At 36.5% G+C, this 24,279-nt stretch overlaps 1 protein-coding gene and 1 pseudogene across 1 annotated transcript in view; both read right to left on the bottom strand.

Moving 5' to 3' along the window:
* LOC123276289 (uncharacterized) overlaps positions 1-24,279 on the bottom strand; it is a 76,526-nt gene that overhangs the window by 44,290 nt on the left and 7,957 nt on the right. The gene's annotated exons all lie outside the window — the stretch shown is intronic.
* On the bottom strand, positions 1,429-4,161 carry LOC106822460 (mitochondrial import inner membrane translocase subunit Tim17-A pseudogene; annotated as a pseudogene).

The following is a 24,279-nucleotide window of genomic DNA, read 5'->3' as shown; positions in this document are numbered from 1 at the left end:
TGTTGAGGAAGATTCTCAGGCTGCTTGGAAACCCATTAGGAAAGGAGACGGTAATCAATTAGTAATGTCTGCCAGGACAAGGTGTGGTGGAAGAATGGCTGGAGAAGTGCACAGCCATTAGACTCAATCATCTTTAAGGGCACTTACAACTAGAACATTCTATCATTTATTCATTGAACACAACTAGCCAGAAGACCCATTGATAGGTTATTTCAACAAAACTACACCTTTAGGAAATATAAAGAGCTGAGTAACAAATAGAAAGAAAATTCTTTATTGTTAAAGACTGTTAATTCAAAGAGGTAACAATGACTGTATCAAAGCAATGGATGTTCAGTTAAAAAAAAAATAAACAATTTTAAAAAATGGTAAGTACTAGGTTACACAGATACACAGATAAAACTCCAAGATCATGATCAGAAGATGGCTTTGCATTTCACAGGCCTGAGGCAATATTAACTGTCACAGGTATAAGAGCTGTCATAGGTATAATAGCAAGTACTTCATTAAATCCCCTATACTTGGCCTGTTACATCATTGTAAAATTCTAAACAGCTAGAGCAGCATTTTAAAACTGATGTAAGCTTTACATCGTAAATTTGAAAAGAAAATGCAATAAGAAATAGAGCGGGCAATGGACTGCCACATTTTTAATCAGTAGCATTGCCGCTGTTATTAGTCTATTTCTCAAGTGCTATCAGTTAACAAAAGCTTAGTTAAAAATGTAGATTAATCAAACAACAAATCAGAAATGATTTAAAGTAATTTTAGGCCAGACAATTTACACATTCATAAAAAATACTTTAAAGTACTTTTTGATGAAATTGTAAAAAAACAGAAGTATAGGGAAACCACACTGAAATGAATTCAAATGCATTTCTTTATGAGACTTAGCACTAAGTTATCTGACCATAGTGGATGGCCTGTCCTTGGATCAAGGGTATGTGAAACCCAGTGGCAAGAGAATATGTTAATGATAAATATCAATATCACTGACTTTTTCAAGGTAATAAAACCTGCTTAAGTCCATATGATAGTTTGAGCTTTACTTGAACACTGAGAATAAAATAAAATTGGTATTCAAAAAAATAAGCAAAATCTGTCTTCATAAATTCTTGGAAACCTAGATTACGCTAATATATTTTTTCTAATAAACATCACCAAATATCATTTTGTAATAGAATGAACAAAACTATAAACATTTAAGGTCCTTTTTTTTCTTTTGGTCCCAGAATCCATCTTTAAGCATCTGAATGGGAAGAATATTTTTCTTACTTCCAAGCTAATCTTTTAAAACTCTGATTTTGGATTTACTTTTAAATCTATTAAATACATATGTTGTTTGAGATTTTCTGGCTCTAGGGATAGTGTTAAGTTTTTCTGACATATCTTTGGCCTTAAAATAGGTTGCTATTTGTAACACTGGAAACAATGGACTAAATTATTTACCCATTGAAAAAAAATATTTTTTGAGCCAGGTACCATTCTAGGTGCTAGAGCAGTGAACAATACAGAAGTTTCTGTCTGCACAGTTTATATTCTAGCAGTTGAAGATAGCTAGTAAATAAGGAAGCAAATAAATAATTTCAGGTAGTGGTAGTTGACATGAAGAAAAAAATACCAGAGTGATAAGACAGAGAAAAATGAAGTGGAATCAGGCATTTGACTAGCTAGTCAGGGAAAGGAGAGCCAGCTTCATGAGGATGTGACACGTATGACTGCACAGAACCCCACACTTAGAAGAGCTGACACATGGTTTAATGCTCTGCTGTCACTTCCTGAAACTTTTAATAAGAGGCCTTGCACGTTCCTTTTACACTGAGCCCTATGTAGCCAGGTCTTGCAGAGAAGTACGATTGTGTTTTTTTTAAAAACATTTTATTCAAGCACCCAGTAAACATCAAACCTCCAGTGCTCCCCCACCCTCTGTGAATTCTTCTCATGTAGACATGGGTCTACCGGAAGGAAGTTGTGTCTGCTGACGGCTCTGATGGTGAAGAATGACGACACAGTGGCCTCAAAGGTACAGAGAGTTTTGTATCTGACATCCTTAAAACCAAGACACAGGGTATTTTACTTCCAAAGTGAAGAGTGCGTGTTCCGCCCTAGCTGTCAATCCAGAAAGTATGCACTACGGAAGGATCCATGTGGACTCGGCACAGTTCTTCTCATACACGATCTCCCTTGAGTGAGGGGGGAGTCTAACTACAAAACGTGCCATTTTCAAAGCACTCATTTAAAGCATTATTATTATTATTTCAAAGCATTATTTAAAGTGTGTGAGGATGAAAAGTAGAACTCTGCAACTTATCTTAAAAGAAAGCGCAAGTTCCAGGAGTTTTTGTTGTCTGACTAACAGAACACGCAAATTCAGGCAGTGAGGTCCTCAAGGAATGACATGCATCTTTCCCTGTTGTCTGCCCTGTGGTCCTGTATCTCCTAAGCACTTATTATATTTCCTTTAAAGATATAAGACACTTACTTTCCTTACAAATGCAATCCAAGTGTGAATAAATAAATGTATTATCTCTTAACACCCCCCTTCCATGTTCCTTTAAATAGAAAAATGTGCTAAATGTCCCTTCATATCCTGTTGGGCGACAGCTGTCTCACCTATGGTTTTAAAAACAGACTGTAACTCGATCTTCTGAAATCCTTTCTTGAACTGCAGCTCATTCTGTTGAAGAAGTCCTGGGAAAGAAGTCCTATTGATATTGTTGGTAGTCTCCAAAAGGTGAGGACGGTAATTGGGCTGAAGGCAACTGGGAGGGGTTTTCAGCAAACTGAGGACCACTGGGAAATTGTGCAGAGGCAAATCTTGTCAACAAGATACCAGCTCCTTCAGTTAAAGCTAGGAGAATGCCACCTATCGCGGCTGACCCGACCATGGCCACTGGTCCATTTCTCCTGGCCAGGATGGCTCCTGTTAAGGCACCACTTGTGATGGAGTTCCAGGGGGTCTTCCTTCCCTCTGACCTGAACCATACTGGAGTCAATCATGGAAAGCTCCCCAAACTGCAAAGCTCCCTCCCAGCTGCGGAGCCCTGGTTTTAGCAGCTGTCAAACTCGTGTGCAGTCTGTGGTTTACTCCCACTGGAGAATTGCGAAAGCCTTTGATTGCTTGAAAGATACCACCACCTATAGTATCTATCGTAAAGGCCCCCCCCCCCCAGTCATCCACAATTTGCCAGGGGCATGGCTCCCATGCATACTCCTCCATCTTGGCTCCAGCAGCCGAGAAGTAAGGTCTGAATGACAAAAAGGGGCTAGATCTATGCGACAACAGTGGAAGGACATTCTTTGAGAGGGAACAGCGATATTCTGTTGCTGCAAAACAGCAGGGTGTCTCAATCTTGACATATTTGAGAAACAGAAAGAAGACTAAGTCGATTGATGCATGGAAGTAAGAGAAATGCAGTGGTAGCAGATGAGGCCAGAGAAGTACTTAAGGGCCAGTTCATATAGTCTTGTAGGAGACTGGATTTTTATGTACTCACAAGGATAGTGTACCTGATGATAAGGTGTATGAAAAGAAAAATCCACCCACTGGCAGAGAGACACGAGAAAACGTGTCTGTTTTGGTGTAAACTGAGGTTGAAACACTATATATTATGTGCTTGTGTGTGTGTATGTCTTATGAATATATATACACACATATATATAACTATATATATTTAACTATCTTGAGCATTTATATCCATAGACCAAATATCATATCCGATTGAGGTTTCTTAGTGTATGATGAATAATCTAGGAATGTCCAATTAGAGGCACTAACACAAAAATATGTCCTAGGACAGTTAACCTAGTAGAAGGGCAACTCAACCAGAGTGGAGTTAACCAAGATCATTATATATGAAAAGAGGCCTCACTGTCGTTATCTTCCATGGGCCCCCTGGGATACTAGGAAGACAGAAATTTCTAAATTTATTTGTAATAACGTTTGGAAAAGAGGAGGAATGTACAGCCACCCCACGGGCCCCCACCTAAAGTACAGGGCACAGGGCAACCACTCTAGGTGCCCTTTTACGGGACCAGCCTGCAGTCTGGTGACAGTCCTGCAGTATCTAACAGAAGCAAATGCAAAAACATCTCTGGAACGACAAGCTCTTAACTCAGGCTATACAGGGCTGCCACAGATAAAACTGTGCAGAAAATGAACTTACGTTACAATTACACAGAACACATAAGGAAACAGTCTACTGTGATCAATTGCCAGTAGATGATAACAGCAGACAACAACAAATAGAATCAGAGTTGCAAAAACTTTAGACTGTCAAACTATCACCTAGAAGCAAAAAATTAAGCATGATTCAATGATTTAAATGAGATATCTAAAATACGCAAAAATAAAACACTATAAAAATATTCAGATTTGAAAAAGAATCAAATATAACATCAAAAAAATATATATAGTCATAGAAAAAAACCCTTCATAGATGTACTAATCAGCAGATTAGACCTCGTGAAGAAACTTAGAGAACTGGAGGAAGGATCCGAGAAAATTCCCCAGAACATGACACTAAGAAAGATGACATAAGAGACAGAGAGGGCAGAGGTCAACAGGCACCTCACTGGAATGCCAGAAAGACAGAAGCCGGAGAGCTTGAGGAGGGACAATATTAGAAGATACAGTGTCTGGGAGTTTTTCATAACTGATGAAAAACAACACTCTCCATATTTAGAAAGAACATTTATTCCTTAGCAGGATAAATAAAATTAAATTTGCATCAAGGGATATCACTGTGAAACTAAGGAATCCTAAAGAAAAGGACCAGAGCTTAAAGCATCCAAAGATGGCAAAGACCACTTCAAAAGGAAAGAACCCCCCTGGTGGCAGACCGTTCAGAAGACCCTGGAATAATACTTTGAAAGTACGGGGACAAAAGAAGCATCAGTCTAGATTTCTATGTCTAGGTTACCATGATTTAAGAGTGACAGAAAAATAAAGTAAATTTTCAGATAAAGCTTGGGAGACTCTACCACGAATACTCTTGCAGAAAAGCTTCTAAGGATACAGAATATGTATATTTCTTCTTACATATTCGTATATCTATGAACATGAGCTCAGAAAATAGAAAAAGATGAAACAAGAAATTATGAACAAAAAACTAGTGTGAATGTGCATAAATGTAAACAAGCTGTGACTTGAAGAGACAGCTGGTTAGAATGGTGGGAAAAAACACCATATATGCTCTTGAGAATACACATAAACATATGGATGCAGACAGTTGCAATATTTATGAAGAAAAAAGATATAACAAATATTAACAAAAAGAAAACTGGTGAAACTACACAATAATAGACATAATGGATGTTAAGGCAAAGATAGTTATTAAGGATTAAGGGTACTTAATAATAAAGGGTTCATTTCATCACAAAAATATAATAGTTCTAATCTTGTAAATGCCTGATTGAATATACTTCAAGCTATAGAAGGCAACACTGCAGGATGTCAAAGAAAAACTGACAACTTCATAAGCATAATGATAGAGTTTAACATTCATTCTCAGAAACTGTTAGATTAATAATAATAATAATCTGTCAAAACCAATTTATTTACCAAACTAATGTAACGCTTATTAAATAGCTTTAGTATTCCCTGATTCCTCTGCTCTTAGCTTATTCTGCCACTTGTGGTAATGCAAGATAAAATAAAGGTGATACAGATTGGGTAATTAACTGATTTACCCAAGAAATATTTACTACAGGACCTCGAGGCTCCAGGCACTGTTCTAGTCTATGGTGTCACAGCACTAACAGAAAAGGTCACTGCTCTCCTGGAGCTTACATTCTAGATGGGCACACAGAAAACTAACAGATAACCATATAAAACGTTAAATGTGTATGTTTAGACATTAAATGTCAACATAGTAATATAAATACTAAAAAGAAAATTAAAGCAGAGTGAGTAGTGCAGGAGTTGGGTGCATAGTTTGTTACCTTACAGGGCTCTCAACTAAGCACCCGATGCTCAGGAGATGAGGGAGCAGAGAAGCAAGAGGGTGCTCCCTGCAGGTCTCTGAAGGGACAGCTGTCCAGGCAGGTAGGAAAGCCAAAGAGGTAAGCCTGCTCCACCTCTGCAAGAACAGCCAGAACTCAGGCTGCAGTGGAGGGAGCGAGGGAGACAGCGTTGGGAGGGCAGCTCAGAGAGGTGTGTGTCGGGGTGCTCAGAGGGTGCAGCACTTTCTAGGGTGCGGTTTTTATTCTCAGTGATGTGGGAAGCCATTGCAGAGTGAATGGAAGAGCAGTGTGATCTGGCTTCCAGTTTTAAAGGGTCACTGTGGCTGTTTTGTGGAGAACACGGTGGTGGGGAGGGTGCGGGGGCCAGGGCTGAAGCAGGGAGCCGGGCAGGAGGCTTCCGTAGTAATCCAGGGGCAAGACAACAGTGGCCGAGACCAGGGCGCAAGCAGGAGAAGGGACAGGAGGAGAGGGATTCTGGGTCTATCGTGAAGATGGATAAAGGATGAGTCTTTCCAGGCAGCAGCAGCCACCCATGTTATACTCTCTCAGGTTCTTAATGCCTCGGATTTGTTTTTCTTTTCAGCGTCTCCACTCCCATAGGCTATTGGGTCTGAAACAACTGTATTTAAAAACTGATCAACTGCAACATGCTTTTAAAAAAAAAGCTTTGAAGAAGTTGTAAATACTGCTGAGAGCTCTCTTTGAAAATCCATTCCGCATAAATAACCTGCTCATTAAAAGGCAAAGGGAGTGAAGGGCATTGGGGGGTGGCACCTCCTCAGTAACTCAGGCACCAAGGAAACTGGATCTGAGCGGGCAAGTCAGAGGCAAGGTCTTAGACAAATGGCACAGAAAGAGGAGTTTCCTGGCCCTTTCTCCACTGTTTGCTGAACGGAAAAAGGAAAGATAGCTGAATGGTTGTTTTGGAGACACAGGCAGACAGCAGAAAGCTGTGCACAGAATCTGCCTAGTTCCACAGTTAACTGGACAAACCAGCAAGAGACAAAGTCTAGTGTATTCATTAAACACTTGCCTCAGTAATAGCAGCTTTCCTGCAATTTTTACAGCATTCTTTCTGATGCTGACTGCTGTATGAGAAAGCTTACAGTGACAAAATCTTAGCTACAGCAGAGAAGAGGATTTAAAAATCACAAAACCAATCAGTAGAAGAATGTATAATACAGTTTCACAAGGGCTCCTGAGAATGGGATTTCACGAACTAAAAATTAAGAAAAAGACTGCTGACAAATTTACATTTCAGAATTGACTCGTCTGATCTTGCCTGGAACCTCTGAAGCTGAAAAGTTAGACCAAAAGCTCTCAGTCTGCTTGCAAAGGGAATGAAGAACCAAACCTTTGCCCAACAAATTGTAAGACGCTCTTAAGGTGAATATCTAACTGACGGGCGGTGCCCGAGGAATCGCCCTTTTCCACGATAAAATGGTGTTCTGTCCCTTTCTCCTAAATGCTACTGGATGCATTTTCCCCTGGACTCTAATTAGAAGCTATGCAGGATGCTGACTGCATTTATCATTACCTGCAAACTATAAAATGTCCATCAAAAGTCAGGTTCTCAGTTGTGAGCAAATCTAACCCAAGATAGACCTCAGTGCTACATAAGTGAAATTCCACTGTACTTGAAAAGATAGAACTTCCTCAAGCAAACGTCCTTATGGTTAAACAGACTCAGGAAAAAGATCTGAAAGTACTTCAGACAGTATACAAAGAGGTAATATTGCAAAATTTGAGAATTCTCTAAAGTGCTTAAATTTTGGGGGGAAACATAATTTAGTTGTTAGAAGTTTTGTCATGTAATGATGAAATCAAACTATTTGAAAATAACTTTCTAGAAGTTAAAACTGCAAACAACCCAGATGGCCTTCAATGGGTGAACAGTTAAACAAACAATGGTACATCCAGTACCACGCAATACTAGTTAGCAGTAAAAAGGAACAAACTATTGTTACGTCACCATGAATCTCCAGGGAATTATGCTGAGAAAAAAGCCAATCCCCAAAGGTTACACACTGTACAATCCATTTATTAAATATTCTTGAAATGATGAAATTATTGAAATGGAAAAGATATTAGTGGCTGTCAGCAGTTGAGGACAGGGGTGGAGAGGTTTGGGGGGAGGGGAGCAGGAGGAAAGTGGGTGTGGTTATAACAGAGCAATACCAGGGATCCTTGTGGTGATGGCATTGTATCTTGACTGTGCTGGTGGATACGAACCTACACATGTGACAGCACACACACGTGTGATAGAACACAAACTGGGGAAGTCGCCAAATAAGATCGGTGGACTGCAACAATGTCAGTATCCAGGTTGTGCTACTGTGGTATAGTCACATGCAAGATGTTATCATTGAGGGAAACTGGGCAAAGAGTACATGGGATCTCTTTCTATTATTTCTTAAAACTATATGTAAATCTAGAATTATTTAAAAGTAAAAAGTTTAATTTGAAAAAAGTCGAGTGGCTGGAAGACTTGATAAACATATCAGTTTGACTACTGCTTCACTGTCAAAGGTAAACTGATAAAGCTTTTCAGAATTTGGCTTTTAATAACAGTATCAGGAGAATCTTGCAGTGGCTAATGGTGTCACCAAATGCTGCTTACTAAACGTAGAATTATTCTGCCCTTTGAAAATAGCTAGAAAAATACAGTTTTGTATGTTAGGACAACTCTTAGAAGCCAAGTAATCCAGGAATTCAGTCACCTATTGATGTATAACATAAACTCATTTTAAGTGTGTAAATCAATGAGTTTTGAGAATGTATAGACCCGTGTAACCACCATCACCACAAAGAAGATATTGAGCATTTCCATAGCTCCAAAAAGTTCCTTCATGTCCAGTCCTAGTGAATAACTTATCTGCTTTTGGTCACTAGAGACTAGTTTTGCTTTTCGAGAATTTCATATAAAGACAACTATATAGTACATATTGTTTTGTGTCTAGATTCTTCTGTCTAGCATAATGTTTTGAAATTCTACCAGGTTACTGGACATAGCAGTCATTCATTTTGATTATATCTGGGTGGTATTTAACTGTACAGATGTACCATAATCTGTTTATCCATTCACTTATTGAAGTAACATTTGGGGTAGTTTTCAGTTTTGTCAATTATGAATAAGGCTGATATGAACAAGAGCATAGAAACCTTTGTTGGGCATGTTTTATTTCACTTGAGTGAATATGTAGTAGCTAAATTACTGGATTGCACAGAAAATTACGATAAACTTTATAAGAAACTTCCAAAATGATTTCCAAAGTGTTTCTACCAATTTACACTCCCACCAGCAGCATGCTTCACAACCTCACCAACACTTAGTATTGTCCATCTTTTGCTTTTAGCTATTCTGGTGGGTGTGCTGTGTTATCACACTGTTTTAATTTTGATGAACTCCAATATATCATCTTTTTCTTTTCTTTTCTTGTTTGTGCTTTTTGAATCCTATCTAAAAATTATCTGCCTCCTCTGAAGTCACAAAGATTTCCTACTATGTCTTCTTATACAAGTTTTATGATTTTAGCTTTTAAATTTAGGTCTATGATCCATTTTAAATTATTTTTTGTTTATGGTGTGAGGTAAGGATTGAGGTCCATTTCCCCCTGATACTGACAGACAACTGTTCTAGCACTATTTGTTGAAAAGACTATCCTTTCCTCACTGAACCAACTTTCTATCTTTGTGGAAAATCGATTGGCCATACATGTATGGATCTATTTCTGGACTCTATTCTGTTTCATTCATGTATACATCTGTTCTACCAATTCTATGTTGTCTTGATTACTGTAACTTTATAGTAAGTTTTGAAATCGTTTAAGCCAAATCCTCTTGTTGTCCTTTTTCAAAAATGCTTTGGCCACTCCAGTTCTTTTGCATTTCCAAATAAATCTTAGAATGAACTTGCCATTTTTTACAGAATAGCCTGTTAGGATTTTAATTGGGATTATTTGAATGTATAAATCAATTTGGAGAAGACTGATATCTCAACAACATTGAGTCTACTAATTCAAGAGCCTGGTATATTTCTCTAGCTAGTTCTTCTTCAATTTCATTCAGCAATATTTTGTAATGTTCAGTGTAGTGATCTTGATATTTCTTGTTAAATTTATCTTTAAGAATTTATACGTTTTGATGCTAGTATAATTAGCCTTGCTTTAAAACCATTTCATTTGCCAGTTGTTAATAAATAAAATTTATTTTTGTACATTGACATTTTTCTGAGATCTTGATAAGTTCACTTATTTGTTCTAGTAGTTTTTTCTTTTTTTCTTTTTTTTTTTTTTTTGCTGAGGAGCATTCCCCATGAGCTAACATTTGTTGTCAATCTTCCTCCTTTTGCTTGAGGAAGATTTGCCCTGAGCTAACATCCATGCCAATCTTCCTCTATTCTGTGTGTGGGTCACTGCCACAGCATGGCTGCCAACGAGCAGTGTAGGTCTGCACCCAGGAACTGGACCTGGGCAGGGTGTGCCAAACTTAACCACTAGGCCCTGGGCCCTGGGGCTGGCCCCTGTTCTGGTAGCTTTTATGCAAAAATAACGTCAACTGAAAATAGAGTACATCTTCCTTTCCAACCTGTATGCCTTGTCTCGCCTTATTACACTGGCTAGGACCTCCAGTAAAATGTTGCACAGAAGTGGTAAACTGGACATGTTTACATTGTTACTAATCTTAGAGGGAAATATTTCATTTTTCACCATTAAGTATGAAGCTGGTAGTAGGTTTTTCACAAATGTCCTTTAAAAGGTTGAGGACATTTCCCTCCAATCCTAGCCTTCTGAGAGTTTTTATCATAAATGGATGTCAAACTTCGTCAAATTCTTTTTTCTGCATTTATTGAGATGGTATCCTTTATTCTTTACATATGATGAATTATATCAATTGGTTTCAAATGTTAAATCACCCTTGCATTCCTTTATATTGCTAGATTCAATTTGAGAATTTCTATGTGTATACATGTAAGGAATATTGGGATGTTGGTCTGTAATTTTTCCCTTCTTGTAGTTTTTGTATGGTTTTGGTACCAAGATGATATCAGCCTTATGAGTTGGGAAGTTGTTCCTCCCACCTCCCCCAGCTATTTTCTAAAAGAGTTTATGTAGGATTAATATTATTTCTTCCTTAAATATCTGTTATTCACCAATAAAGCCATCTGGGTCTGGGGTTCTCTTTTTGGGGAGGTTATTAATTATAAACTTGATTTTAAAAATAGATATAAGAAGACTTAGGTTTTCTATTTTTTATGTGTCAGTTTTGGAAATTTGTGTCTTCAAAAATTTTGCTGGGGGCTAGCCTGGTGGCGCAGTCATTAGGTTCACACATCTGCTTCAGTGGCCCAGGGTTCTCTGGTTTGGATCCCAGGTGTGGACCTATACACCGCTTGTCAGGCCATGCTGTGGCAGGCGTCCCCACGTATAAAGTAGAGGAAGATGGGCCCGGATGTTAGCTCAGGGTTAGTGTTCCTCAGCAAAATGAGGATTGGCAGCAGATGTTAGCTCAGCCTAATCTTCGTCAAAAAAAAAAAATTTGTTCATTTCATCTAAGTCCTCTCTCTTAATTCTAATAGTGGTGAGTTACGACGTCTTCTCTCTTTTTTTTCCCCCTTGATGAGTCTAGGCATAACTTAGTCAACTTTACTGACCTCTTAAAAAATAGCTTTCGATTTCACTTACTTTATTTACTGAGTTCCCATTTTTCTATTTTATTGATTTCGGCTCTGTATTATTTCTTTTCTTCTACTTTGGGTTTTATTAGTTATTCATTTTCTAGCTTCATAATTGGAAGTTTAGATCCTTGATGATTTTAGACTTTTCTTATTTTCTAATATAATTATTTTAAACTATACATTTGTCCTGAGCATTGCTTTATGCTGCAACACAACATTTTTTATATATTTTCACTGGGTTCAAAATATTTCCTAATTTATCTTTTGATTTCTTCTTTATACCATGGATTACTTGGAAAAGTGATTGTTTAATTTCCAAATATTTGGGAATTTTTGCAAAAGCCTTTTTTTTTTTTTTTACTGATTTCTAAGTTAATTTTATTGTGGTCAGAGAATGTACTTTGCATGAATTACAGGATATTTTTCAGACTTGTCTTATAGCCCAGAATACTGTAGATCTTAGTAATGTTCCATATTCATTTGAAAAAAACTATGGATTCTGCTGTTGTTGGGTGGAATGTCCTGTAACTGTCCAGTTGGTTGACAGTATTGTTCAAGTCTTCTGTTTCTTTACTATTTTTGTCTATTTGTTCTATCAATTACTGAGAGAGAGTAGTGAAAAACTCTCCAATTAATTGTGGATTCAGTTTTTGCTTTATGCATTTTTTGACGCCCTACTATTACAGAAATATACATTTAAGATTCTTATGTCTTCTTGATGAACTGGCCTCTTTGCAGCCTTCTTTGTCTAATATTAACAAAACCACTCCAGTTTTCATATGAGTAGTGTTTGCATGGTATGTCTGTTTCTATCCCTTTACTTCTAACCCATATATGTCTTTATATTTAAATTACTGTCCCCTCCCCCAGACAGCAAATAGTTAAGTCTTGCTTTTTTTAATCCACTTGGGCAATTTCTGCTTTTTATTTGGAGTTTCTAGACCATTTACATTTAACGTAATTTATCAATATAGTTGGTTTAAATCTACTATCTGTTTCTTTTATATTTATCCCATCTGTCCTTTGTTACTCTTTCTCTTCTTTAAGATTTCTGTTGCCTTAATTGCATATATTTTCACAATACATTTTATGTTATTTCTCCTGTTTGCTTCTTAACTACCATTTTTTGCTTTAATTTTTAGTCATTGATCTAGGCCAGCATTTATTTTGATATAACCTGTTCCTTTATTATACATTCAAATATATTCAAAAGACTACCAGTATAATTCATATACACATTTTATACTGATATATCCATAATGAATTTTCAACAACTATAAATACATTGCCAGTTCTTTTCATCTAAACCCGCACTAACTCTCACCTCTTCTAGATTATTCTGAGGCAAATGACAGATAACATATTATTTCATCTGTAACTATTTCTGTATGTATCTCTGCAAGGACTTTTTAAAAATATGAAAACAATAGAATTTTTCCATTGAAAAAATTAACAATAATTTCTTGATAGCATTAAGGAGCCTGTCACTGTTCAGATTTCCCTGATTGTCTTTTAAAAAGAATTTTTTCACAATTTGTTTGAATCAAGATTTAAATAAGGTCATTCCTTGCAAATGTTTTTTTTAACTGGGGGGGGTGAAAAAGATTCAGTAAGATTTAAAAACACTGCTGCTGCCACTACCATCCCTGAATCCAAGTTGGCCTGCTGTTTGAGTTAAAATTTTAAATAATAATTAAAAAGATTTAATTTGCAATATTAATTAAACAGAGCTCCTATACTACACACATTTTAAATTGGAGTTTCCATTTTACATTGAAGAATATCATTCTTGGGAATTCTCTGAGGCCTACAATGCCACATCTTAGGTAACACTCCATCTTTTGAAAACTTCAATTTTGGACCATTTCCAATGTGAGTGATTTCCTATTACTTCATCAATATTATATTGCCAAATTCTGTAAGGCCATAATAACATCTTCCAAGAGGAGGGAAACTGATCAGGAATACTCTCTTAAATTTTGCCTGCACTGTTTTATTTATGACAATTAAGAGTTAAAGTGACTTAAAAATGTGAAGACTAGGGACTTCAACAAATTAATCAACCATTCTGACGTAGATTCTATTTCTGGAGTTTTAATGACATTGCTTTACCTCCCAAGGAAATGAGCTAGAGATGTAGAGACAGCAATTGATAGGTTATGAGGACTAAGCTAATCAAAGACATTTAATAAATTATTCATAATTTCCTCATTGGACCTTTTTTTTATTAGCCTAAACTTTTTCCAAATCAAAGGTAAATTGAAAAACTCTATTACTTTAGGGAAAACACAAAAGGGCTTGAGAGCTGATTTTATTATGTCAAATAACATACTCTCTAAAGAAATTTAATTAAGATTCTGATAATACTAAGCATTGTCATAATTGTATAAGATTTAATGAAAAAGAGTTGATGAACATTTTTACAAACTTAAGAATGAATGCATTTGTACTTAAGTGCATGAGGATTATTAGCTTTGAAAAGTATCTCAGTATATGCTAGCGACAATGAAAGTCACTTCTTACATTTCCAGTCTGGGAAAAATAGTTAACTGTTATTTTAGTTAAATTATATCACGTCCACCATTCTATAAAAGAGAGCCAAATGTCAAATAAATATAGCCAAAAAAGCTGCAGAAGTAGAATAACCTGTTAATGTTCATGTTTCAGAGTCCATTAGTGATATTATGGAGCCATAGATTTCTGAAATACTTTCCCTTCTGTTCTGAGCATTTTTTTAATTCCAGAAATTCAATTAGATATTCAAGTCTTATTTAATTATCTATACTGTAGACTCTACAGTGTTCCAAAAATCCTAACTGTAACATGAGGCCTACAATGCGTCTTAGACTGATACTGAACTGGTGTGAAACAGTTTCACAAGAATTTGCCTAGTTCTTTTTAATTTGTGTGAACTATGGGTTTGTTTCTTGGTTGGGTCCATGCTTTATTGTCATGCTTCTCAAATTACATATGTTCTGATGTGCCACAGGATAAAATAGCACATTTTCTAGGAATAAAAGTTTTCCTTTTCTCACTGAAGAAAAATCGATGGATAAGTAATAAAAATTGTAATCTTAAACTGAATACGGCTATATTTTAGAATATAAAAGAAAATTCATATGCATTAAAAAAATAAAATACTAGATTAAAAGACAAATAAACCTGCCCTTTCATGGGTCTCTTTGGGCTCTGCTGCCAGAATCTCTGTCCATTTGCCTTTATTTTACTTAGAGAAGTTGGTGAAAAGTAATGCTCTACTGAATTCACAAGAATTCTGAACATTACTATTTTTAAGAGTTTGAAAGAGTTTAATAAAAAATGCTTAGAGGATCAGATGCTTTAAATTTGTTTTATATCTAATACACTAGGCATGCTTGATTGTTTATTTTATCTTGGGCTAGTATATTATTATTCCATTGTGGTTTGGCCCATTTCCAATTTCAGAATGCCTTGAGCCACAAATGTAGGTAGTGAGTGACTTTATCCTTCTCTTCTGAAAACGGCAGCACACACAGAAACATCTCATTCCATCTTTGACCTGGAAGATGAAAGAGGAATGAAGGGTATTGGGAGAACATTAAGTTCTCTGAACATCTCACTAAGGAGTGCTCAGCACAAACTCACAAGGGCTACAAAGTCTCTTTTTAAAGAATCAGACTAAATCACAACCAGATGGTTGTGTGTTGCTCATTTTGGGGGTGGTGTGTGTGTGTGCTTGGGTGGGATGCAGGAGGTCACCAGTCAAAGTTACACTGCTGCTACAAGTCACAGGTAAATCCACAGGATGATCAACTCCACTCCCGTTTCAATTTAGGATAGTCTCTGTCAGCTTCTACTTGTGGATGATCTGCCACAGATTTAGGCTTCAGATAATTTATATTCTCTCAGCCACTCACATAATGCAGAAAACAGTGCCTTGTCTGAAATGAAACTGTTGCACTACAGGACATGAAACATTTATAGAAGCCAGTAGAGAAAAGCAACTGATGGCTGCTGAGGGGTTTAATGAAACAAAGATAGAGTGCCCTTCATCCGCATTCATAAAATAGTTATTTGTACACAGTAGATCATAAAATTTAAGGCTACACATACTATTCTGTCCTCATCATTTAATATATTTGAAATACATGTTTTAAAAATATCAAAATCCACTGTATACAGATATTTAAAAATATATCCACTGTATTTCAATACTAAATCTCTAAGAAAAACTCAAAGCAGTGAGTCTTCTCAGCACTCTGTCAATAATATATCTGGGGGAGTTCTGCTTACTTCAAAGGCAGCTCCTTGCCCAGCCAAGAAAGATCTACAAATGAGAAAGCTCCTCCAGACAAGGCTGACTACGTTCTCAGAGTGCTTCCTGAGCCAGCTCCAAGATATACATTCCTTGAACTTGTATAGGCTTGCCTTGCTTTATCTTCATTCTATTTCTCCAGTTTCTTCTCTTCCTTGTCCTTCCAATTTGGATAGCTTTATGATAGCATTTTCCAGCTCTTTGTCTTCTACCCATGCTTCCTAATCTATTTCGTGCATTCCTACACCGAATTCCTCTTTTGAGCTTCCTTGGGTCACTCCTCTGACCAAAGTGACGTCCCTAGGTGTGTGATCCCCCTTCCTAGTTATGCCAAATGAAGGGAACCAGAAGACGTTATGCCAAAATAAGCCTTTTTGACATTTTGAGCTGAAGGCAATTAAGCAGTAGCAAATGCAGGAAAAGCTCTCTGCCCTCTTCCTATTTGCCTAAAAGCAGGATATAAATTTACAAAAGTGTCCCTTCTTCCCTCTCTAACAGGAAGGACAAAAGTTAATCACAGAGCAACTTTAGACCCTACCAGCCTGTCGATGGCACAGAGGAATCTACATAATGAACTTTACTAACCAGCCTTTATCTCCCACTCCTTTCCCATATATTTGCCTTCCTACAATATGCCACCTCTAGAGACTCAAGGTCCTTTTCCTTTGTCTTGTCATTTCTCTAAAAATGTATTGTTCTTTGTTTAAGATGCTATATAAACCTGAATTCTAGGCCACCTCTTTGGGTTACTCCTTTCTGAGTTTCTCTCCCATATATATGAGATATACATGCTTATAAACTTCTGTTTGTTTTTTCTTGTTAATTTTTCTTTTGTTACAGAGCACAGTCCAGAACCTAAGATGGGTAGGGGAAAAATTTCCTCCCCTATACTAACGTGGTTTCCCAGAACTTGCCTCCCTCCTGGCTTAGGGCAGACAGAAATAATGCCATAAAAATCCTCAGACTTAACTGGGCAGCAGTACTAAACACGTTTCCTGGTTTAATTGTAAGACATGAAATATTTCTGTGTACCTTCTTAATTTCTATTTAAAGGAGCAAAGTTGTTATAATAGATCAAAAATTATTTGCTAAAATGTTCACTGCTCCCAAGACATCAGGTATCTTATGAATCCATGAAGAACTTACAATGACAGCTCCGTTAACAGGGAAGAGGATGTTCTGGCCAAACATCCTTTGTTTGTTTGATGTTCCTAAAAGTAGCTTCTGTGACAGCGCCCAGGGCAAGGACATTTCTCCGCTTTATGATACCTTGGAAATTCTTTTTCAAGTGTGTCGCACTGTCCTAGTTGATCTCCCCCAAATTTTTACCAATACCAAGCTCTGCAATTCTATTTTGGGTTATAAGCAAAGTTATTACTCACAGTTTGTTGAATAAATAAATAGGCATAATAAATGCAGATAAGACGTTTCGTACACACTTTCCTCCAGATGAAAACTAGAGTTTGAATGCACAGATGTAGAAAAGTTTCAGACATTACTGAAATAGAAAACGTTGACTCAACACTGCTCTGCCCCTTTCCTTCGTCCCTTGATTCTCTGGAGCAGAATTCTGAATGCCTGTTTCCTAAGCCAAATAATTAAAAAGTAACAATAGGTCTGTACAATCAAGTACTTCCTAAAAAGCTCAATGTTAAAACAAATGAGATGATTTCCCATTGTCAATCGGTTTTCAGTCAACTAGCCTGCACTCACAGAAAACAAAACAGTATAGTTATATGAACAATAGTTTCCCATCCCCTAAGCTTCAGAAGTTTGATGGCTCGAATGCCTTAATAAATGCGTTTCCACGTATTACACATCAATCTCATTTTTAAGCTTTCAATGAAATTTTCATTAAGAATAAAAAACGTTACTGCAGCATTATTCACAAGAGCCAAGATATGGAAAAAACCTGTGCCCATCCACAGACGAATAGATAAAGAAAACGTGGTATACATATGCAATGGAATATTATTCAACCATAAAAAGGAAATCTTCCCATTCGGGAGGACATGGATGAACCAGGAGAGCATAATGCTAAGTGAAATAAGTCAGATGCAGAAACACAAATTCTGCATGATCTCACTTATATGTGGAACCTAAAAAGGCAAGCTCGTAGAATGAGAAAGTGGGACGGCAGTTGCCAGTGGCAATATTGGTCAAAGGGCCAGACTTTCACTTAGAAGATGGATAAGATCTAGGGATTTAATGTCCAGCATGGTGAGTAGAGTTAATAGGATTGTCTTATGTACTTGAAATTTACCGAGAGTACATCTTAAAAGCTCTCAACACAAACATACACACAAAAGGTAACCGTGTGAGGTGCTGGACGTGTTAACTTGATTGTGGTAAGCATTTCACAATGTATACACAGTGTACTAAATTACCATGTTGTACACCTTAAAAAATCATGTGGTACAACCTAAATATATACAATTTTTGTCAATCATACCTCAATGAAGCTGGAAAAGAGAATAAAGAATAATATACGATATATTTTCATGAACCTTAAAAGCTGAGAAGAAATTAATGATTTATAAATGGTTTTATAGTTTGTAAATTTTTTCCCTCAGTTATGTCATAAAAAGTTCACGTAAGGCATTGTGATGGGGGAATTCCCATTATTTAAAAATATTTTTTAGGGTTGGAACACCCAATTTTGTAAACATTTACAATCCATGTTTTGTATCTGAAATACTCTGTCCCATAGTTTGCCATAAACTTTTATTCCTCAAGCCTTCCATTATTTGAAATTCCTAAAAGCCAGGGCTGACTTATAAAACTCATTCCATATTTGCACATTCTACGACATATTTTCACACGTTCTCTTGCAATATCCTTGACCCTAAGCAGTGTACATGGTAAATACTTTTCTTTCTTTATGTATTTGTAAAAGGAACATTCATTTCTTTACAATAATTTTTAAGTAGGCTTGTATAAAGGTTGCTATCTATCTGTCCTAGATTATCAATCTTGAGGTAATGTCTGTGTCTTTTTAATACATTTTTAATAGCATGTAGCACAATATCAAATTCCAATGTTACAAAATGACTTTAGAAAAAACTCTTCATACTTCCAGCTACAAATACCTTACCAATGTGAATAAGATTTAAATTCTGTTATAAAATCCAACTATCAATAATTAAACATAAGAATATTAACATTTATGGGTTTGTCCATACAGAATAGGTCTATATCCAATCTTTCCCCTATAACTCATATATCAAATAAACAACAACAATAAGGAAAAATAAATTTTTATCTATTTTATTTTTTTAGAGGGTTCCAGGGCACATGTGTCTCTGGAATGAAAATGAAGTTGGCAAATACTTGGAAATATTTATTTTAAAAATAAAATTCTTAGACGGAAAAAACAGCACTTGTCACAATAAAAGACCAGTCATGATACAGTGAAGGGCGTTATAATGAGCTCTTCCTAGAAATCATGGGGACAAAGTAATGTGTTCTGATAGTTTCCACTTGCCATTCTGGCATCATTTTGAAGCCATAGGGGTTCTGACTGATACCAGTTCATGAATGTCTATGCAAATTCCAAGTGATAAAACACGCAGTCATTGTTGTACAAACAGTAAGAACCTGTAAACCAAGATCATACATAATGGAAAAACTATTTTGTTTATTTTTTTAAAGCTGGCACTGAAACCATGAGAGTAGGAAGGACTTGAATACTAAATGATGTGTATTGAGGCAGCAGCTCTTTAATCTGAAAAACTGGGTTTAGTTCACACATGCAGTCTAGCAAGAAACTTTTTTTTTTTTGGAGGAAGATTAGCCCTGAGCTAACATCTGCTGCCAATCCTCCTCTTTTTGCTGAGGAAGACTAGCCCTGAGCTAACATCCATGCCCATCTTCCTCTACTTTATATGTGGGACGCATGCCACAGCATGGCTTGCCAAGCGGTGCCATGTCCGCACCCGGGATCCAAACCGGCGAACCCCTGGCAGCGGAAGCGGCACGTGCAAACTTAACCCCTGTGCCACTGGGCTGGCCCCTAGCAAGAAACTTTCTGAGAGTATTTGGATTTCCAATGCTGTTCTTCTTTCTGTATCACAGCAACATGATAATCTTCCTTTTATGTGTCTGTATTAAAAAATATATTTTATAATTTTAATTATAATATAATAATGTATTTATATAACATAATAGTTTATCATTTTTAAAATATTAATGTTTAAATATAAATTTAAATGCATACAAATATATTTTAAAATGCAGATGGTACCCCTCCACATCCCTTATATTAATAAATTTCAAATGCCCTGCCTTACCATCTACCTGTTCTTTTAAAAATTCTTCCTTTTCCTATCAGAATTTTAACTTCTAAACCCAAAGCCATTCACGTTAGCCCCGACTTAAAAGCCTTAACAGCTCCCTACCACCTAGAGCAGCGTTCCCCAAACTTAAGGCACTTGCTAACTCCTTTTGTGATTATTTACCGTATTTTTCTTCTCCTTGTACTATTATTTGTTTAATAGTTTGAAAAAAATGAGCTTCCTTTTATAACTTAAATTAAAAAATTTTCTGCCATTTCCACAGTGGAATACAGTTCATCTTGCTTTACCAGTCAGAAGAGAATAGGTTATGCAGAGGTAACAACAGAGCCCCAAATCCCAGTCCACAAACTGAGTTAGTTTCTTGCTCACATTACAGGTCCATCTGAGGTCACTGGTGGGTCTGCTCCACATTTTTGTACTCTGTGACCATAGCTAAAGGAACATCTATTCTGGGACATTGCCAACTTTACTCCAAAGGGAAAAGAGGACACGGCAAATCCTTGCTCTTAAAGTTTCAGCTCGGAAGTGACACAGCTTGGTTCCACACTCATTTCCTTGGCCAGAGCAAGTCATGTGAATAGGACTGAATGGGCGAGGGAAATCTAATCTTTCCCCAGCGAGTGCAGCAGATAATTTGAACAATAATACAACCAAACACAGTTGCCAAGAATAGAAGATAGTTATAATAAAAATGGAATGAAAACACATTATCAATTTCTAGTTAGATAATGTTTCCTGCCAACTGTTAAAATCCTGATAGTGCCAACCAATTTTCTTCTTAATATATTTAGTATATCTGGAAGAGAACTATATCTCACTATGTCATATCCACATCTGGGTATCACATAAAGTCATTCACCTAAAATCTTTGCCAGTATGATTTCCACACCTATGAAAATGTACCTATAAAAATCAAATTAAATTCAGGGGCTGGCCCCGTGGCTGAGTGGTTAAGTTCGCGTGCTCCGCTGCAGGCGGCCCAGTGTTTCGTTGGTTCGAATCCTGGGCGCGGACATGGCACTGCTCATCAAACCACGCTGAGGCAGCGTCCCACATACCACAACTAGAAGGACCCACAACGAAGAATATACAACTGTGTACTGGGGGGCTTTGGGGAGAAAAAGGAATGAAATAAAATCTTTAAAAAAAATCAAATTAAATTCCTAAATAAGGCTCTCTGACACTGATCCAAACTCACATTTCCAGGATCAACTCCAGTCTTGCATTTTCCTTCCTCTTGTCCCTATTGCTCCCTATGTCCCCTCTTTGACAAATCCCAAGCTCCCCAGACTTCAGCTCTGCAGTACCAGATCCTCGTTGCTAATTTGCAGCAATATTTGATGAACCAAGACTCGCCATTGTTATTTGATATTCATCAAACACATGCAATTCTAGTCTCAGCCTTTATCATTATACTAAAAGTCTTACAGTGTTCTTTAGTGAGAAATAACTCACAGACTACTTTTCAGATGAAGTATGAACTGAAGAATAGTTTAAAAAATGTAAAAGGGACTAACTAAAAATGTAAGGTTTTGGCCTAAAATGAAGGGTAGTCAAATATATTATGAGTGTTACTACTTGGATAAAACTGTTAAAATGTGTTTATTATAATTAAATGTCAGCTAAGAAACTGGACAATGAACATGGAGGAGGCAGATAAATTATTCATAAATATTTTGCTTTTCTTATTTGTATACTTTGCATCATAAATAGCATCAGATTTCACAAGAGACAATCTCTAAATCCAAGAAAGTCTAAGTTTCTGCACGTGAAAAAAGAAGACCCCAGCGGGATGTGGTCTCTGAAATTACTTATGTATAGATGAAACTTGCAAATGCAAAGCACACAGCTACAGATCTTAAAGGGGGTAATCCAGCATAATGACTTCTATTCCGGCAAAAACACAAAGGAAAGTTTAGTTCAAAAAGCAAAATGGATTAAAATATTTTATATTAGATTCTCTCTCTACTTCTCTCTCTCTATAAAATGTATGCTGGCAAAATTAATTTTAAACTATACTTTATTTTAAATCCCCAATATAAATAACTGATAACAACAGCAATCCTGTATATGAATACATTAAGACACTGATATAGTTTGTTAATGATAAATTTCTTTTTCTAAACGCCAACTGATGCATATCTTTAAAAATTAAATTAAAAAAAGAGAGGTGACGAAGGAAAATTCCTGTTTTTGCTATTTGGCCTAATTTCATAATACACCTCACACTGTCACTACAGATATATTGCTTCCCTGATATCCCAGTGAATGTTTTGAGGAAATGTGCTGAATATTCCTTTCAATAATTTTTAAAAAGTATTTGTCATGTAGTATGACTACAAGCAATATGTAGTATGCATTCTTAAAGTACATGGTTAAGTTTCATTCTTTAAACTTTTTCAGTGTTTTAATCAGTACCAAGTAAACATTTAACATTGTTAATTAAAATCGTTATCACTCTCATTTTTCTTTTAGAGGTTTCCTTTCCTGGAAATAAGTATGAATGCAGGAGATAAAACTAAAATGAAATGATAGGAACACCACATCCTCTCATTTGGAACTGTGGTACTTTCAAACTCTTATATATAAATTTTCCACTGATGGCAGCCTTTTCCATTTCTCATTAAACAATTATTGATTGAATGCTTGATATGTACAAGGCATCAAGGGATTAAAAATAGTGCAGGATACAGACACTGGTATTTATAATCCAGAAGAGAAGATACATCCAAACCCAAATTACTATCATGTAAGACAGTATAATTATCATATAAATTATATAAGGAAGTGCTAGAGGACAGTAGGGGATACAATCAGCATTGTGTTCTGGGGCCAACCAGAGACTGTAAGGAAAAAGTGACACCTGATCTGGGCACAAAATAATGGTTAAAAGTCAGGCAGAGATCAAAAAGGGGAGAAGGAGGGTAGATTCCAGGCAGAAAGGACAGCCCGTGGAAAGGCATCCAGGCAGGAAATCATAATGGATATGGGATATTTCTCATAAGGGGATTAGATTGACTAGAATTCCATGTGGGAGAGGGGTGGGATGTGGGGAAAAAAGGCTGGTTGTTGTATCAGAGTGCAGCTTTCAGAAAAACTTCTCTGCTGAATGAATACAATAAACCAGGCATTCAGTGCGAGTTAGAACAATGAAGTGCCAAATAGCAAATTTATCTAGCAATTTTAGTGTGTATAATTACAGGGTGAAAATGATGTATTATAGGAAGCAAATACTGAATCAGCACATTAAGAAAGTATCCCTCATTAGCAATACTTTTCAAGAGTCAGGGTGTTTAAAGTTCCAGAATAGAGTATTCATGGTTTTGTATGTAGAGAGAGCCAGGAGACATGGAGGTGGATGCACAGACACAGATAAATAAATAGAAAGTATCCTAATGCACTTATCTGTTAGGAAGTGCTTATTCTAATCTAGAAAATGTGTTACTGACAAATCTAAGAAAAAAATAAAAGTTAGTAAACGATATTACTACTTACATTTGCACAGGGCATTCTATTTTTACAAGTGTCTTCAGATAGACCCTTATTTAATCTTCATAAAAACCAGACTGTTAAACAGCAATTATATGACTCCCATTTTACTCAGAGAGGCCCAGCCTGTCCAAGGGCCACTTATGAGGTAAATGATAAAAGCTCAAATTTGAAACTGTCTGACTCTAAAATGTGCATCTTTCCACTACCCAAATGTTGTTCCCCTAAAAATGGTGGACTTACTGGCTTTTTAACTTCGAGAAAGTCATTCAGACCCTCTAAGCATCACTGTTCTTCTGTCTAATGGGAATAAAAATCTCACTTCACAGAGGTGTCCAATTGGTTTTGGAAAATTATATTTTTTCTAGAAAACTGTCTGTTTTACCTGTTTTCAAATGCATTGGACAATTTTATTCGTAGTGTTCTCTTATGAGGTTTAAAATCTTTACTATCTGTTATGTGCCCTTTTGTCATTCTAAATACTGTTTATCTGTGCCTTCTTTCTCTTCTTAACCAGTATTACCAGAGGTTTCTTCATTACATTGATCTCTAAGAAACAA

The sequence above is a fragment of the Equus asinus genome, chromosome 3 (assembly GCF_041296235.1).
Source record: "Equus asinus isolate D_3611 breed Donkey chromosome 3, EquAss-T2T_v2, whole genome shotgun sequence".
Taxonomy (NCBI): Eukaryota; Metazoa; Chordata; class Mammalia; order Perissodactyla; family Equidae; genus Equus; species Equus asinus.
Note: the sequence above shows the minus strand (reverse complement) of the source record. Positions and strands in the feature narration are given on the sequence as shown.